Source organism: Salvelinus alpinus, chromosome 15 (assembly GCF_045679555.1).
Source record: "Salvelinus alpinus chromosome 15, SLU_Salpinus.1, whole genome shotgun sequence".
NCBI lineage: Eukaryota > Metazoa > Chordata > Actinopteri > Salmoniformes > Salmonidae > Salvelinus > Salvelinus alpinus.
The window spans coordinates 35927418-35944611 of NC_092100.1; the positions used below are offsets into that span (position 1 = coordinate 35927418).

Consider the following 17194-nt stretch of genomic DNA (forward strand, 5'->3'; position numbering starts at 1 on the left):
TTTGTGCCGTCTCCTTAGCGGAAGGAAGCTTAGCGAGGGGAATGAAATGTGCCGCCTTAGAGAACCTATCGACAACCGTAAGAATCACAGTCTTCCCCGCAGACGAAGGCAGACCGGTAATAAAGTCTAAGGCGATGTGAGACCATGGTCGAGAAGGAATGGGAAGCGGTCTGAGACGACCGGCAGGAGGAGAGTTACCTGACTTAGTCTGCGCGCAGTCCGAACAAGCAGCCACGAAACGGCGCGTGTCACGCTCCTGAGTAGGCCACCAAAACCGCTGGCGAATAGAAGCAAGCGTACCCCGAACGCCGGGGTGGCCAGCTAACTTGGCAGAGTGAGCCCACTGAAGAACAGCCAGACGAGTAGAGACAGGAACGAACAGAAGGTTACTAGGACAAGCGCGCGGCGACGCAGTGTGAGTGAGTGCTTGCTTTACCTGTCTCTCAATTCCCCAGACAGTCAACCCGACAACACGCCCTTCAGGGAGAATCCCCTCGGGGTCGGTAGAAGCCACAGAAGAACTAAAGAGACGGGATAAGGCATCAGGCTTGGTGTTCTTATTTCCCGGGCGATAAGAAATCACGAACTCGAAACGAGCGAAAAACAACGCCCAACGAGCTTGACGTGCATTAAGTCGTTTGGCAGAACGGATGTACTCAAGGTTCTTATGGTCAGTCCAAACGACAAAAGGAATGGTCGCCCCCTCCAACCACTGTCGCCATTCGCCTATGGCTAAGCGGATGGCGAGCAGTTCGCGGTTACCCACATCATAGTTGCGTTCCGATGGCGACAGGCGATGAGAAAAATAAGCGCAAGGATGGACCTTATCGTCAGAATGGAAGCGCTGGGACAGAATGGCTCCCACGCCCACCTCTGAAGCGTCAACCTCGACAATGAATTGTTTAGTGACGTCAGGAGTAACAAGGATAGGAGCGGATGTAAAACGCTTCTTGAGGAGATCAAAAGCTCCCTGGGCGGAACCGGACCACTTAAAGCACGTCTTGACAGAAGTCAGAGCTGTGAGAGGGGCAGCCACTTGACCGAAATTACGAATGAAACGCCGATAGAAATTAGCGAAACCGAGAAAGCGCTGCAACTCGACACGTGACTTAGGAACGGGCCAATCGCTGACAGCCTGGACCTTAGCGGGATCCATCTGAATGCCCTCAGCGGAAATAACAGAGCCGAGAAATGTGACAGAGGAGACATGAAAGGCGCACTTCTCAGCCTTCACGTAGAGACAATTCTCTAAAAGGCGCTGGAGTACACGTCGAACGTGCTGAACATGAATCTCGAGTGACGGTGAAAAAATCAGGATATCGTCAAGGTTAACGAAAACAAAGATGTTCAGCATGTCTCTCAGTACATCATTAACTAATGCCTGAAAGACAGCTGGAGCATTAGCGAGACCGAACGGCAGAACCCGGTATTCAAAATGCCCTAACGGAGTGTTAAACGCCGTTTTCCACTCGTCCCCCTCTCTGATGCGCACGAGATGGTAAGCGTTACGAAGGTCCAACTTAGTAAAGAACCTGGCTCCCTGCAGAATCTCGAAGGCTGACGACATAAGGGGAAGCGGATAACGATTCTTAACCGTTATGTCATTCAGCCCTCGATAATCCACGCAGGGGCGCAGAGTACCGTCCTTCTTCTTAACAAAAAAAAATAAAAAACCCCGCTCCGGCGGGAGAGGAAGAAGGCACCACGGTACCGGCGTCGAGAGAAACAGACAGATAATCCTCGAGAGCCTTACGTTCGGGAGCCGACAGAGAGTATAGTCTACCCCGAGGGGGAGTGGTCCCCGGAAGGAGATCAATACAACAATCATACGACCGGTGAGGAGGAAGAGAGTTGGCTCTGGACCGACTGAAGACCGTGCGCAGATCATGATATTCCTCCGGCACTCCTGTCAAATCACCAGGTTCCTCCTGAGAAGAGGGGACAGAAGAAACAGGAGGGATAGCAGACATTAAACACTTCACATGACAAGAAACGTTCCAGGATAGGATAGAATTACTAGACCAATTAATAGAAGGATTATGACATACTAGCCAGGGATGACCCAAAACAACAGGTGTAAAAGGTGAACGAAAAATCAAAAAGGAAATGGTCTCACTGTGGTTACCAGATACTGTGAGGGTTAAAGGTAGTGTCTCACATCTGATACTGGGGAGAAGACTACCATCTAAGGCGAACATGGGCGTGGGCTTCCCTAACTGTCTGAGAGGAATGTCATGTTTCCGAGCCCATGCTTCGTCCATAAAACAACCCTCAGCCCCAGAGTCTATCAAGGCACTGCAGGAAGCAGCCGAACCGGTCCAGCGTAGATGGACCGACAAGGTAGTACAGGATCTTGATGGAGAGACCTGAGTAGTAGCGCTCACCAGTAGCCCTCCGCTTACTGATGAGCTCTGGCTTTTACTGGACATGACATGACAAAATGTCCAGCAGAACCGCAATAGAGGCAAAGGCGGTTGGTGATTCTCCGTTCCCTCTCCTTAGTCGAGATGCGAATACCTCCCAGCTGCATGGGCTCAGTCTCTGAGCCGGTGGGAGGAGATGGTTGAGATGCGGAGAGGGGGAACACCGTTAACGCGAGCTCTCTTCCACGAGCTCGGTGACGAAGATCTACCCGTCGTTCTATGCGGATGGCGAGTGCAATCAAAGAGTCCACGCTGGAAGGAACCTCCCGGGAGAGAATCTCATCCTTAACCTCAGCGTGGAGTCCCTCCAGAAAACGAGCGAGCAACGCCGGCTCGTTCCAGTCACTGGAGGCAGCAAGAGTGCGAAACTCTATAGAGTAATCCGTTATGGATCGATCACCTTGACATAGGGAAGCCAGGGCCCTGGAAGCCTCCTTCCCAAAAACTGAACGATCAAAAACCCGTATCATCTCCTCTTTAAAGTTCTGATAATCGTTAGAACACTCAGCCCTTGCCTCCCAGATAGCTGTGCCCCACTCCCGAGCCCGACCAGTAAGGAGTGATATGACGTAAGCGATCCGAGCTCTCTCTCTTGAGTATGTGTTGGGCTGGAGAGAGAACACAATATCACACTGGGTGAGAAAGGAGCGACACTCAGTGGGCTGCCCAGAGTAACATGGTGGGTTATTAACCCTAGGTTCCGGAGACTCGGAAGACCAGGAAGTAGCTGGTGGCACGAGACGAAGACTCTGAAACTGTCCTGAGAGGTCGGAGACCTGAGCGGCCAGGGTCTCAACGGCATGACGAGCAGCAGACAATTCCTGCTCGTGTCTGCCGAGCATTGCTCCCTGGAACTCGACGGCAGTGTTGCGAGAATCCGTAGTCGCTGGGTCCATTCTTGGTCGGATCCTTCTGTTATGCTGGTGAATGAGGACCCAAAAGCGACTTAATAGAAACAGAGTCTTTATTCCAGTCTTAAACAAAACCGATACTCCTGGATATTATCTTAGGTAAATCCAAAACAGGAAAACTGAAATCCTCTCGTCAGTAGAGAGGAACGACTGGAGACGCGGCCACAGACTGCAGGTCGCTTCGGGAAGGCACAGGCCGTAGCTGACATAGACACCTGCTCACACGCAGCATCTGAAGAAGGCAAAAACACGACAGGGCGGAACAAGGACACAGAACAGCAAACATCAAACAAGGATCCGACAAGGACAGAAGCGGAAAACAGAGGGAGAAATAGGGACTCTAATCAGAGGGCAAAATAGGGGACAGGTGTGAAAGAGTAAATGAGGTAGTTAGGAGAATGAGGAACAGCTGGGAGCAGGAACGGAACGATAGAGAGAGAGAGCGAGAGAGGGAGAGAGGGAGGGAGAGAGAGGGATAGAAAGAGGGAAAGAACCTAATAAGACCAGCAGAGGGAAACGAATAGAAGGGAAGCACAGAGACAAGACATGATAATCAATGACAAAACATGACACACACAGGAACATGGACCTCCAGTCCTGACATTCAGGAAATGGCAGAGGTTCAGCTTCTCATGGCTGTGTCTGTGCTGTTTTCAGGAGGCACTTACACCGAGCTGCAGGACGACTCAGACCATGAACCTGAAGTTGTTTGCCAACACCACCGTCTATCAGATTCAGAACACCTACCTGTTTACATTCATAAATGCACAATATGGGTAACGAAGGAATGCTATTTTGCAAAAACTGTTCCTGGATCAGGAGGAAAATGGTGTTGAAGCACAGCTGTCTGGGTGTGCACGCAGCAACAGTCCAGGCTACAGGTATCTATCTTTTTATTGCTATTTAACAGATAGTGCCTACTTATGTATGTTAGTATGTGTATTTTTTTGTGTATTTTTTAAATTTTTGTACCCCTTTTTCTCCCCAATTTTGTGGTATCCAATTGGTAGTTACAGTCTTGTCTCATCGCTGCAACTCTGTACGGACTCAGGAGAGGCGAAGGTCGAGAGCCGTGCGTCCTCTGAAACACAACCCAACCAAGCCACACTGCTTCTTGACACAATGCCCAGTTATCAAGGAAGCCAGCCGCATCAACGTGTCGGAGGAAACACCGTACACCGTACAACATCGCTAGTGCGCGATGGGACAAGGACATCCCTGCCGGCCAAACCCTCCCCTGACCCGGACGAGTTAGTATGTGTTTTTATCATGTGTTTTCATTGATACAGGTATTGTCTTTATGCTTGTTATGGTGATAAGTGATTAGAAAAAATCCCAAGGTGGGATCAATACAGTACTCTACTCTGTCTCTATAGCACTAAATACACCACCTATTCCCTGATGACCGATGACACCAATGAGATTGTGCAGACTGAACTGATACAGGTACAGTATTATGAATACAGTATGATGGTTAATGGCATGTTGTGTTATCACACCTGGTGGCCGGCTGTAATTCTGTTTTACTTTTGCAGTTACAGGTCACAGAGGCACCCAGCTCTGTTACGATGGAGGCAATTGGCTTCAAGTGGGCCCTGACAGAGCTGTTGGACAACATGGGTCTCCAAGTGGATGTGGTCACAACTGAACGATGAGGGAGCACTTCTCTGACATCCAACATGAGCTCGATGTGTGGCACACAGTGAAAGGTTAGCACTGCAGAACCAGGAGACACCTAGTAATTGTACTGGTGCATGTCCTGAAGATATCTCAAATCAAATATATGTTGTCTGTCTTTGAACGAGCACATCTGTGACGTACACAGCTGGACAGATGGGAGGGGGAAGTCCACTGTCAACACCCTGACCTGTCTGATGATGACCATGGCAAGAAGAAGTGGCTTTCCATGGACTCAGTTATGTATGAATACCTTTTGTGTTGGACAAACGTTTGACAACGGATCACTCACAAATAGCCAGATTCAAAACATACAGTTTAATAGTCATCAATAACAGCATATTGTTTCAATACTTTCAATTAGAAAACCCAAAATAATTAGTCTACTCTGTTTTGTCTTTGTAAGCACACAGGTCACCCCAAAGCGGCAGCATTTTGGGCTCCTGGGCATGAAGGAGCGGACACATCTTGCTATCCTGGATTATAATGAGAATGTGGGACGCAAACAAGCCAGGATAGCCAAAGGTATATATGAAGCACTATCACCTCTTGAGAAAACAAAATCACCAATACACAAACTTAGTGCTCCTCAAACTTTTCCTACCCTTACAGTCTGTTCTTTGGCATGGAGGAGAGGGGCCTTTAGTATACTCTTCTAGCCTATTCACTCTATTGTTGACAGTGCTTGTCTCCTCAACAGCACAACTGTAGGTGCGCATACACAACAGTACATGACTAGTCTTTTTACAAGTCATGCCCCCTTCAAACTTTTCACCCCTTTTTCTAACAGCCCATCTCAATGTTCCATTTTTGACTCTGAGTATAACAAAACACATACTGGTCTACTTTACCCTTTTTTGTTTACAGATGAACATGGTTTCTTGTATGGTTACACATTCTCATGATCTGTCTCCATGTCTTACACATCCTTATGATCAGTCTTCATGTCTTTCCAGGACACCTGCAGTACAAACACATCTTCCTCAAGAGGTCAAAGCAGTGGGTGGGAGAGGCATGCTCCCCAAACCCAACATCCCTTCTAACATCGCTACAGCACTAATGCCTGCTAACCAGCTGCCATTGCCCAACACAAGAACAGTTTCACCAGCTTAAGAACATTCAGGACCCTGCCTGGAACATTCAGTCAACATGGTTCTAAGCAGACATATGGAATTGTTTTAAGATGGTCATACTATGGATCATTTAGCTATTTGATTTAGAATTTTATGACCCCTTTAGTTATAAAAAAATATTAAAAAATAATTTGATAAAATATTGAATTTGGCCTTTACTACTATAGCCCAGAGAAACGCATTGAATAACACATTAATAAATGGCAAAAAAGACAGTCAAAAAATAAATCATAAGAAAGGTTTTGAAGTGTTCGTCCTATATCTAGGAGATGCTGTATAAGACAGCTCAGGAAATATAATAGGTATTTTTTTACACATATGCATTTCATAATATTAGAATAAAGTGTGTACATAAAATGTACTAAACACATCTGTAAAACCACAATGAGGACATCGACCTACCAAACATGTTTTCATTAATCATTGGGTACAGCGCAAGGAAAACGTCAGAGTAATCTGAAATAGGGGCATAATTCATGTTCAAATTTACAACATAACATACAGTACATAGGCATTTCATCATTAAGACCTTTAGGAAAAAATGTCTGGAGGGTGAAAATCCCAAAACATTCTCTTTTGCTCAGAATATTAGTTATATCACTTCCCCTGTCTGATATCTTAACTTCTCTATGCCACAAAATCTAGCGTGATCGTGCAATTGGCGAAAGACAAAGGCCACAATCATTGCTACAAAACATGAATCCATTAATTCAACCAATGGCATCACACACCTACTCATTCCAGGGTTTTTCTTTATTTTTACTATTTTCTACATTGTAGAATAATAGTGAAGACGTCAAAAAATATGACATAACACATATGGAATCATGTAGTAACCAAAAAAGTGTTAAACAAATCAAAACATATGTTAGATTTGAGATTCTTCAAAGTAGCCACCTTGATGACATCTTTGCACACTCTTGGCATTCTCTCAACCAGCTTCATGAGGTAGTCACCTGGAATGCATTTGAATTAACAGCTGTGCCTTGTTAAAACATTACATTTGTGAAATTTCTTTCCTTCTTTATGCGTTTGAGCCAATCAGTTGTGTTGTGACAAGGTAGGGTTGGTATACAGAAGATAGCCCTATTTGGTAACAGTCAATATTATGTCAAGAACAGTTCAAATAAGCAAAAAGAAACGACAGTCCATCATTACGTTAAGACATGAAGGTCAGTCAATCCGGGGGGTGCTGGAGACTGTGACCAGGGCTGCTGTATTATTGTCACTGGGACCATCAGAGCTGTGTGACCAGAGTTCTGGGCACGATGACAGTGTCCCTCTGGCAGTGCTGTAATCAGACACTGCTGACCACTGTGATGCCTACTCCCTCCAGTCATCAGACACTGATCTGCTCCCTCCTGTCTCCAATGGTGTAAAGTACTTAAGTAGTACTTTAAAGTATTTTTACTTAAGTCATTTTTGGGGGCTATCTGTACTTTACTATTTATATTTTTGACTACTTTTACTTTTACTTCACTACATTCCTAAAGAAAAGTATGTACTCTTTACTCCATACATTTCCACTGACACCCAAAAGTACTCATTACATTTTGAATGCTTAGCAGGACAGAAAATGGTCCAATTCACACACTTATCAAGAGAACATCCCTGGTCATCCCAACTGCCTCTGATCTGGCGGACTCACTAAACACAAATGCTTTGTTTTTAAATGATGTCTGAGTGTTGGACTGTGACTATGGCTATCCGTAAATTTAAAATAAAAATACAATTGTGCCATCCGTTTTTCTTAATATAAGGAATTTTAAATTATACGTGCTTTCACTTCTGATACTTAAGTTTATTTTAGCAACTACCTTTATTTTTTAAACTTAAGTATATTTAAAACCAAATACTTTTAGACTTTTACTGAAGTAATATTTTACTGGGTGATTTTTACTTGAGTCATTTTCTATTAAGGTATCTTTACTTTTACTCAAGTATGAGAATTGAGTACTTTTTACACCACTGCCTGTCCCCATGTTTTGGGTGTTGCAGTAGGTATTTACACTGTAATGACATTAACAGTCTCTCCCATACCAGTCAATAAGACACATACATCAATGAGATAGGGATCAGCCTAATGGTGACATACCCTCGGGTACGTATTGTAGTCACGCACGCACACACACACACACCACAGATAAGCACCTATATGAGCTAGCGGATCAGGGAACACCCTACTTTTCAAACATGTAAATGTACCATCCATGGAGAGATGAGAAAGAGAGCCAGGAGGTAGTGACATCCTCTGACAGATATCCACACAATCAGCAAATACACCAAATATATACAGTGGGGAGAACAAGTATTTGATACACTGCCGATTTTGCAGGTTTTCCTACTTACAAAGCATGTAGAGGTCTGTCATTTTTATCATAGGTACACTTCAACTGTGAGAGACGGAATCTAAAACAAAAATCCAGAAAATCTCATTGTATGATTTTTAAGTAATTAATTTGCATTTTATTGCATGACATAAGTATTTGATCACCTACCAACCAGTAAGAATTCCGGCTCTCACAGACCTGTTAGTTTTTCTTTAAGAAGCCCTCCTGTTCTCCACTCATTACCTGTATTAACTGCACCTGTTTGAACTCGTTACCTGTATAAAAGACACCTGTCCACACACTCAATCAAACAGACTCCAACCTCTCCACAATGGCCAAGACCAGAGAGCTGTGTAAGGACATCAGGGATAAATTGTAGACCTGTACAAGGCTGGGATGGGCTACAGGACAATAGCCAAGCAGCTTGGTGAGAAGGCAACAACTGTTGGCACAATTATTAGAAAATGGAAGAAGTTCAAGATGACGGTCAATCACCCTCGGTCTGGGGCTCCATGCAAGATCTCACCTCGTGGGGCATCAATGATCATGAGGAATGTGAGGGATCAGCCCAGAACTACACGGCAGGACCTGGTCAATGACCTGAAGAGAGCTGGGACCACAGTCTCAAAGAAAACCATTAGTAACACACTACGCCGTCATGGATTAAAATCCTGCAGCGCACGCAAGGTCCCCCTGCTCAAGCCAGCGCATGTCCAGGCCCGTCTGAAGTTTGCCAATGACCATCTGGATGATCCAGAGGAGGAATGGGAGAAGGTCATGTGGTCTGATGAGACAAAAATAGAGCTTTTTGCTCTAAACTCCACTCGCCGTGTTTGGAGGAATAGAAGGATGAGTACAACCCCAAGAACACCATCCCAACCGTGAAGCATGGAGGTGGAAACATCATTCTTTGGGGATGCTTTTCTGCAAAGGGGACAGGACGACTGCACCGTATTGAAGGGAGGATGGATGGGGCCATGTATCGCGAGATCTTGACCAACAACCTCCTTCCCTCAGTAAGAGCATTGAAGATGGGTCGTGGCTGGGTCTTCCAGCATGACAACGACCCGAAACACACAGCCAGGGCAACTAAGGAGTGGCTCCGTAAGAAGCATCTCAAGGTCCTGGAGTGGCCTAGCCAGTCTCCAGACCTGAACCCAATAGAAAATCTTTGGAGGGAGCCGAAAGTCCGTATTGCCCAGCGACAGCCCCGAAACCTGAAGGATCTGGAGAAGGTCTGTATGGAGGAGTGGGCCAAAATCCCTGCTGCAGTGTGTGCAAACCTGGTCAAGAACTACAGGAAACATATGATCTCTGTAATTGCAAACTAAGGTTTCTGTACCAAATATTCAGTTCTGCTTTTCTGATGTATCAAATACTTATGTCATGCAATAAAATGCAAATTAATTAATTAAAAATCATACAATGTGATTTTCTGGATTTTTGTTTTAGATTCCTTCTCTCACAGTTGAAGTGTACCTATGATAAAAATTACAGACCTCTACATGCTTTGTAAGTAGGAAAACCTGCAAAATTGTCAGTGTATCAAATACTTGTTCTCCCCACTGTATGTGTGTGTGTATGTTTTGAACCTCCTGTCTCCTGTCCTGCTACCCAGACTACCGGGGGACTCTTGTGTAGAGGGGGAGGAGAGGTGAGTAAAGGGGAGGATGGGGGAGAGGTGAGAGTGAGTAAGAGATGAGTCAACTGCCCTCAGCTATAAGAGAAGACCTGATGGAGCCTGGGAGTGACAAACACACAGACCCTCAGAGGTAAGATACTCTCTCCACTGCACTTTCTCTATCACTCTCTCTACTTCTATCATTTGCTTTATCACTAGTACTCTCTCTCTCTCTGTGTTAGTATGTGCTACTGAAATAATATGTACAGATTTGAACAGGTGATGTAGTGAAACTTTATCTTGTCCGTAATGCATGGTTTGGTTTGATTGTCTTTCGTGAAGTGAGGTGCCATTTCTTTAAATAAACATTTTACACTTAACTTTGAACTTTAGAAAGAACGTTTGAAAGGAAGCATGTGGAATATACAGCCAACCAAGTAGATCAGGTAGACTTGGTAGACTTGGTTCTGTCTGTTTTCAGTAGTATGGGTGTAGTACGGTGAATCTTATCTGTAGCCTATTTATCAGAGGGCAGGCTGTTCTCTCTTGGTAGGGATTTCACCCCCAACCCTCTGCCAAATATTGATTGGTCTAAAACAAATATTTATTCTCAACCAAAACATGCCATTGAAGTTTAGACTTTAAAAATAAGCAAATGTATATGAATATTATGGAAGTGCATGAGTGTATGTGTTCTGTAACAGACAATAAAAGAACAACCTGAACTTATAGGATGTATCTCTGCCCTCCTACAGGAATACCTGTGCTATTCTTTATACATACACAGATTAAGCACCAGGTTCAAAACACACACATTGACACGCGTACACACATTCACGCGCATACACCTGTTCATACAGACTACAGATATGGATTGTTCCATGGCCCCCCTGGTGTCCTTTCTACTGGCACATTTCAGTATGGGGGCAGGAGCTTCACTGTCATTGGACATAGTGAGAACCAAGGTCAAATTCCTTGCTCAGACCATGGTGTACAGGACACAGATGGAAATCAAAAAGGTAATCAATCCATCTATCAATTAGTCAGTCAATCAATCATTAGTGTACTGACTAATGCAGTCTTTGGCTTGTTGATAAATGTGACTTGTAAAACAATGTTTAGTCTACATAAATCTTATTTTAATCACATCTTTCGCTCTCACTCTCCCTCCCTCCCTCCAGCTCCCTTCCTCTTCTAACCTGGTAATCGACGGCCTGGAATTGTTTTCCCGGCAGCTGCAGGAGACCAGCCTATAGAAGGCCTGCCTTCCATAGTAGAGACCATGGGGTTCTACCAGGACCTGCTGATCTCTCTAGACATGGCGGACCTCAAACAGCTGGTGGAAGACGCCTCCACTATGCGGGGTCAGCTGGAGAACTGGATGATGTCGCGCTGCCCAGGTCGCCAGCAGAAACAGACAGGAGAGGGTGGGTTGGAGGAGGCTCTGAAGGACAGTGTCAGGAAGTTTGGTCTGAGTGTGAGTCCAGTGGCACTAAACAGACTCAAGGGCTACCTCGATCGGCTACTGCTGAACCTGGATCAGCTCAGGTACTGCTGATCAACTGTTACTGACATAGATCATCACTGAGTGACTGAACTCAGATCCGTTTGTGCCATTCTGAACAACTGTTACTGACTATGACTGTCACTGAGTAACTGAACTTTGATCAACTCGTGATCTGCTGAAAACCTAGAATGAGTTGAAGCAAGACTGGACAGTCATAAGTCTAAAGATTATTCTGGGTGTACTTCAGATCACAGTCACTATCAGTCACTAAGTTATTAAGACATGTTATATTGTATTTTATTCAGACAAGGATTCTAGCTTGAGGTATTTATTTCTACGAGGAAGAGGAAAAGAAAGCAGCTCTAATTTTTAGCATTATTTGTACCTCAGTCAGTGATGCAGGGGAAAATGTTTACTAAGCACGGAATCAGCTGAGTAATGCAAAATGTACACACACGTGCATACACGCTTAGTAATTCTGCTTGCTCCAGAGGACTGCTGTGTAGTGATGTCATGCTCACAGAGAGGGTTTCCTGAAATCCAAGACAGCCCCATGAAACCAGATGTTTTGATGTTAGAGCAGCGACAGAGAGTGAAGGTGTGGGAGAGAGAGGGGGCAAGATGTACATTCCTCTACAGCAGAGGCCTGTTCAGGAGGGTATACCGTTACAGTGCATTCAGATAGAAATACATTGTATAGGACAGATATGATTGTCTATCTCTTAGAGGAGTAATTTCAGCTCTATTTCATTACATTTCTATCGGCAACGTTCTGAAGATGACAGCTCACTGAACACATCCCAACTCAAATGAAATGACATCTTATTTGTCATAACAGGTGTAGACCTTACAGTGAAATGCTTACTTACTGCTTCTCTTCTTGACAGTATTAGCATTTATGTTATATATACTGTACTATATTTGTGTACATCGGAGTACCATTTTATGTACCTATTTAATGTTGGATGATATAAAAAATTTTCCTTTTCTATTTTTCTGTCTTTATCAGTCTTTTGTAAGCAAATGAATAATTTGATACACGTATTGACTAGGCCATTGAGTGGGTGAGAGGAACAGGTCAAGACCTACAGCAAACATTACAAATAGTCTATCAACAATATGTGGGTGTGTGATGGTGTTTCTACAATCCCACATTTCCAGAAACTGTAAAAACACATCAGAGCTACGCAATATTACCTTGATCACAGATGACCATTTGATTGAACAACACACCAACACCTATACACCGGGTTAGGGTAGCATAATTCTAGGGAACTATCAATAAATTCCCTGTTTTTCCAGAAATCCTGGTTGGAGACTTTCCTGCTCATTCCCTCCTGATCCGGGATCCTCCAAACAGTTTTTCAGGAAAACCAGGGAATTTATTGAAAGTTCCGGACTAACTAGATAGACAATTCAAAAAATATTGTCTAGTTTGGCTGGTTATGTCCCTAGTTAACTATTCAGCTATTAGCATGTATTAATGTCATGTCCGGCTGCAACTAGCCCACTCAGTCTCAGATCAGAATTAAACGTTCATCCATGTTCCTCAAACATCACATTTTGAAGTTGCTGCAAACATCAAATTTAGAAGTGTTTAAGGTTAAGTTTAGGCATTAACTCCACATTTTTAAGGTCATGGTTAAGTTTAGGCATTAACTCTGAAATCTTAAGGTTAGGCATTAACTCCGAATGGTTAAGGTAAGGTTTGGGATAGGCTTAAAACAAAAATCTCGGCCTCCCGAGTGGCAAGACGGTCTAAAGGTGCTAGAGGTGTTACTACAGACCGGGCTGTGCCACAACCGGCCGGGGCCGGAAGTCCTATATACAGCGTAGAATTGGCCCAGCTTCGTCTGGGTTCGGGGAGGGTTTGGCCGGTGGGGATTTACTTGGCTCATCGTGCTCCATCGACGTGCTCCATCGACTCCTTGTGGCGCGCTGACCCGCAGGCACCCAGCTTTCCTCTGACATATTGATGCAGCTGGCTTCCGGGTAAAGCTGGCGGGTGTTAAGGAGCGCGGTTAGATGGGTCATGTTTCGGTGGACGCATGACTCCACCTTCGTCTATCCTGAGACTGTTGGGGAGTTGCAACGATGAGACAAGATCGAAAATTGAGGAGAAAAAGGAGATAAAATACAAAATAAAATAAAAAAATATTTAAAAAACGAATCTAAAACAACTTTCAATTGCTGGATAAGAAACTTGCAACCTTTGGAGTCAAAGGCAAATGCCCATCCATCATCCCCGTCCACAAAGGCCCGAGCAAAACCAAAACCTACACACTCAATGTTGCCCCTAGTGGCCGGTTTCCACTTCATCTCCTGACGTCCACAGACATACAGAACCAGTCACAAGTTTGCACACACCTTCTCATTCCAGGGTTTTTCATTATTTGTACTAATCAAAATTATCCAAAGTAGCCACCCTTTGCCTTGATGGCAGCTTTGCTAACTCTTGGCATTCCCTCAACCAGCTTCATGAGGATGTCACCTGGAATGCATTTCAATTAACAGGTGTGCCTTGTTAAAAGTTATTTTGTGGAAATTCTTTCCTTCTTGATGCATTTGAGTTGTGTTGTGTTGTGACAAGGTAGGGGTGGTATACAGAAGATAGCCCTATTTGGTAAAAGACTAAGTCCATACTATGGCAAGAACAGCTAAAATAAGCAAAGAGAAGTGACAGTCCATCATTACTTTTAGACATGAAGGTCAGTCAATGCGGAACATTTCAAGAACTTCAAGAAGTTTCTTCAGGTGCAGTCACAAAAACCATGAAGCGCTATGATGAAACTGGCTCTCATGAGGACCGCCACAGGAAAGGAAGACCCAGAGTTACCTCTGCTGCAGAGGATAAGTTCAATAGAGTTACCAGCTTCAGAAATTGCAGCCAAAATAAATTCTTCACAGTTCAAGTAACAGACACATCTCAACATCAACTGTTCAGAAGAGACTGTATGAATCAGGCCTTCATGGTCGAATTACTGCAAAAAAACACTACTGAAAGGACATCAATAAGAACAAGAAACTTGCTTGGGCCAAGAAATATGAGGCACGGACATTAGACCGGTGGGAATCTGTCCTTTGGTCTAATGAGTCCAAATTTGAGATTTTTGGATCCAACCGCCATGTCTTTGTGAGACGCAGATTAGGTGAACGGATGATCTCTGCATGTGTGCTCCCCACTGTGAAGCATGGAGGAGGAGGTATGATAGTGCTTTGCTGGTGACACTGTCTGTGATTTATTTAGAAATCAAGGCACACTTAACCAGCATGGCTACCACAGCAATCTGCAGCGATTCGCCATCCCATCTGGTTTGCGCTTGTGGGACTATCATTTGTTTTTCAACAGGACAATGACCCAACACACCTCCAGGCTGTGTAAGGGCTATTTGACCAAGAAGGAGTGATGGAGTGCTGCATCATATGACCTGGCCTCAACAATCACCCAACCTCAACCCAATTGAGTGCAGAGAGCCGGCACAGGACGTACCGGGCTGGGGAGGCGCACTGGAGGCCTGGTGCGTGGAGCCGGCACAGGTGGCACCGGACTGATGACACGCTCTTCAGTGCGAGTGTGGGGAGCCGGCACAGGACGTACCGGGCTCGGGGGGCGCACTGGAGGCCTGGTGCGTGGAGCCGGCACAGGTGGCACCGGACTGATAACACGCTCTTCAGGGCGAGTGCGGAGAGCCGGCACAGGACATACCGGGCTGGGGAGGCGCACTGGAGGCCTGGTGCGTGGAGCCGGCACAGGTGGCACCGGACTGATGACACGCTCTTCAGGGCGAGTGCGGGGAGCCGGCACAGGACGTACCGGGCTGGGGAGGCGCACTGGAGGCCTGGTGCGTGGAGCCGGCACAGGTGGCACCGGACTGATGACACGCTCTTCAGGGCGAGTGCGGGGAGCCGGCACAGGACGTACCGGGCTGAGGAGGCGCACTGGAGGCCTGGTGCGTGGAGCCGGCACAGGTGGCACCGGACTGATGACACGCTCTTCAGGGCGAGTGTGGGGAGCCGGCACAGGACGTACCGGGCTGGGGAGGCGCACTGGAGGCCTGGTGCGTGGAGCCGGCACAGGTGGCACCGGACTGATGACACGCTCTTCAGGGCGAGTGCGGGGAGCCGGGACAGAACGTACCGGGCTGGGGAGGTGCACTGGAGGCCTGGTGGCCTTGTTGGACACTAAGAAAGCTTTGTTGTAGAGCGTTTTACACAACATCCGGGGAGGGGCCAGCTGAGTATAAGACTGGATCATCTGCATATAAATGGATGAGAGAGCTTCCTACTGCCTGAGCTACTGTATGTTGTTGATGTAAATTGAGAAGAGCGCAGGGCCTAGGATCGAGCCTTGGGGTACACCCTTGGTGACAGGCAGTGGCTGAGGCAGCAGATATTCTGACTTTATTGCACTCTTTGAGAGAGGTAGTTATTAACAAACCAGGTCCAAGACCCTTCAGAGACACCAATACTCCTTAGTCGCTCCACAAGAATGGAATGGTCTACCGTATCAAAAGCTTTGGCCAAGTCAATAAAAATAGCAGCACAACATTGCTTAGAATCAAGGGCAATGGTGACATTATTGAGGACATTTAAGGTTGCAGTGATACATCCATACCCTGAGCGGAAACCAGATTTCATACCAGAGAGAATACTATAGACATCAAGAAAGCCAGTCAATTGATTATTGACAAGTTCTTCCAACACTTTTGATAAACAAGGCAAAATAGAAATAGGCCTATAACATTTAGGATCAGCTTGATCTCCCCCTTTAAATAAAGGACGAACTGTGGCTGCCTTCCAAGCAATGGGACCCTCCCCAGAGAGGAGACACTGGTTAAAAAGGTCAGAGGTAGGCTTGGCGATTATAGGGGCAGCAACCTTAAAGAAGAACTGGTCTAAACCATCTGACTCAGTTGTTTTTTTGGGTCAGGTTTAAGGAGCTCCTTTAGCACCTCAGACTTAGTGACCGCTTGCAGGGAGAAACTTTGTAACGGGGCAGGGGAAAAAGAAGGATGAGCATCGGGGCTAGTCGCATTAGAATGGGGTGGGAGATGATGAAACTTTGGACGGGCAAGGAGGCATGGCTGAGTCCACTAGGAATCCTGACTTAATGAAGTGGTGATTAAAAAGCTCAGCCATGTGCTTCTTGTCAGTAACAACCACATCATCAACTTTAAGGGACATGGGCAGCTGTGAGGAGGAGGGTTTATTCTCCAGGTCTTTAATCGTTTTCCAGAACTTCTTGGGGTTAGACCCACTGAGAGAGAACTGCTGCTTAAAGTAACTAACCGGACAGGTGGCACCATTTCTCCTTCACCCAAATCCAGATAGCTGATGTTCTGAAAGAGCTGCAAAATCTGGACCCCTACAAGTCAGCCGGGCTAGACAATCTGGACCCTCTCTTTCTAAAATGATCTATCGAAATTGTTGCAACCCCTATTACTAGCCTGTTCAACCTCTCTTTCGTATCGTCTGAGATTCCCAAAGATTGGAAAGCTGCCGTGGTCATCCCCCTCTTCAAAGGGGGTGACATTCTAGACCCAAACTGCTACAGACCTATATCTATCCTACCCTGCCTTTCTAAGGTCTTCG

General features: G+C 45.6%; 1 long non-coding RNA gene and 1 pseudogene across 1 annotated transcript; both read left to right on the forward strand.

The window, feature by feature from the left end:
- The first annotated feature begins 5139 nt into the window (after positions 1 to 5139).
- LOC139539277 (uncharacterized) lies at positions 5140 to 7864 on the forward strand. Its single transcript, XR_011667908.1, has 3 exons — positions 5140 to 5254; positions 5418 to 5536; positions 5968 to 7864. It is a non-coding gene; the product is annotated as an uncharacterized lncRNA (long non-coding RNA).
- Positions 7865 to 10168: 2304 nt separating this feature from the next.
- On the forward strand, positions 10169 to 11939 carry LOC139539278 (leptin-like; annotated as a pseudogene).
- The last annotated feature ends 5255 nt before the right edge of the window (positions 11940 to 17194 follow it).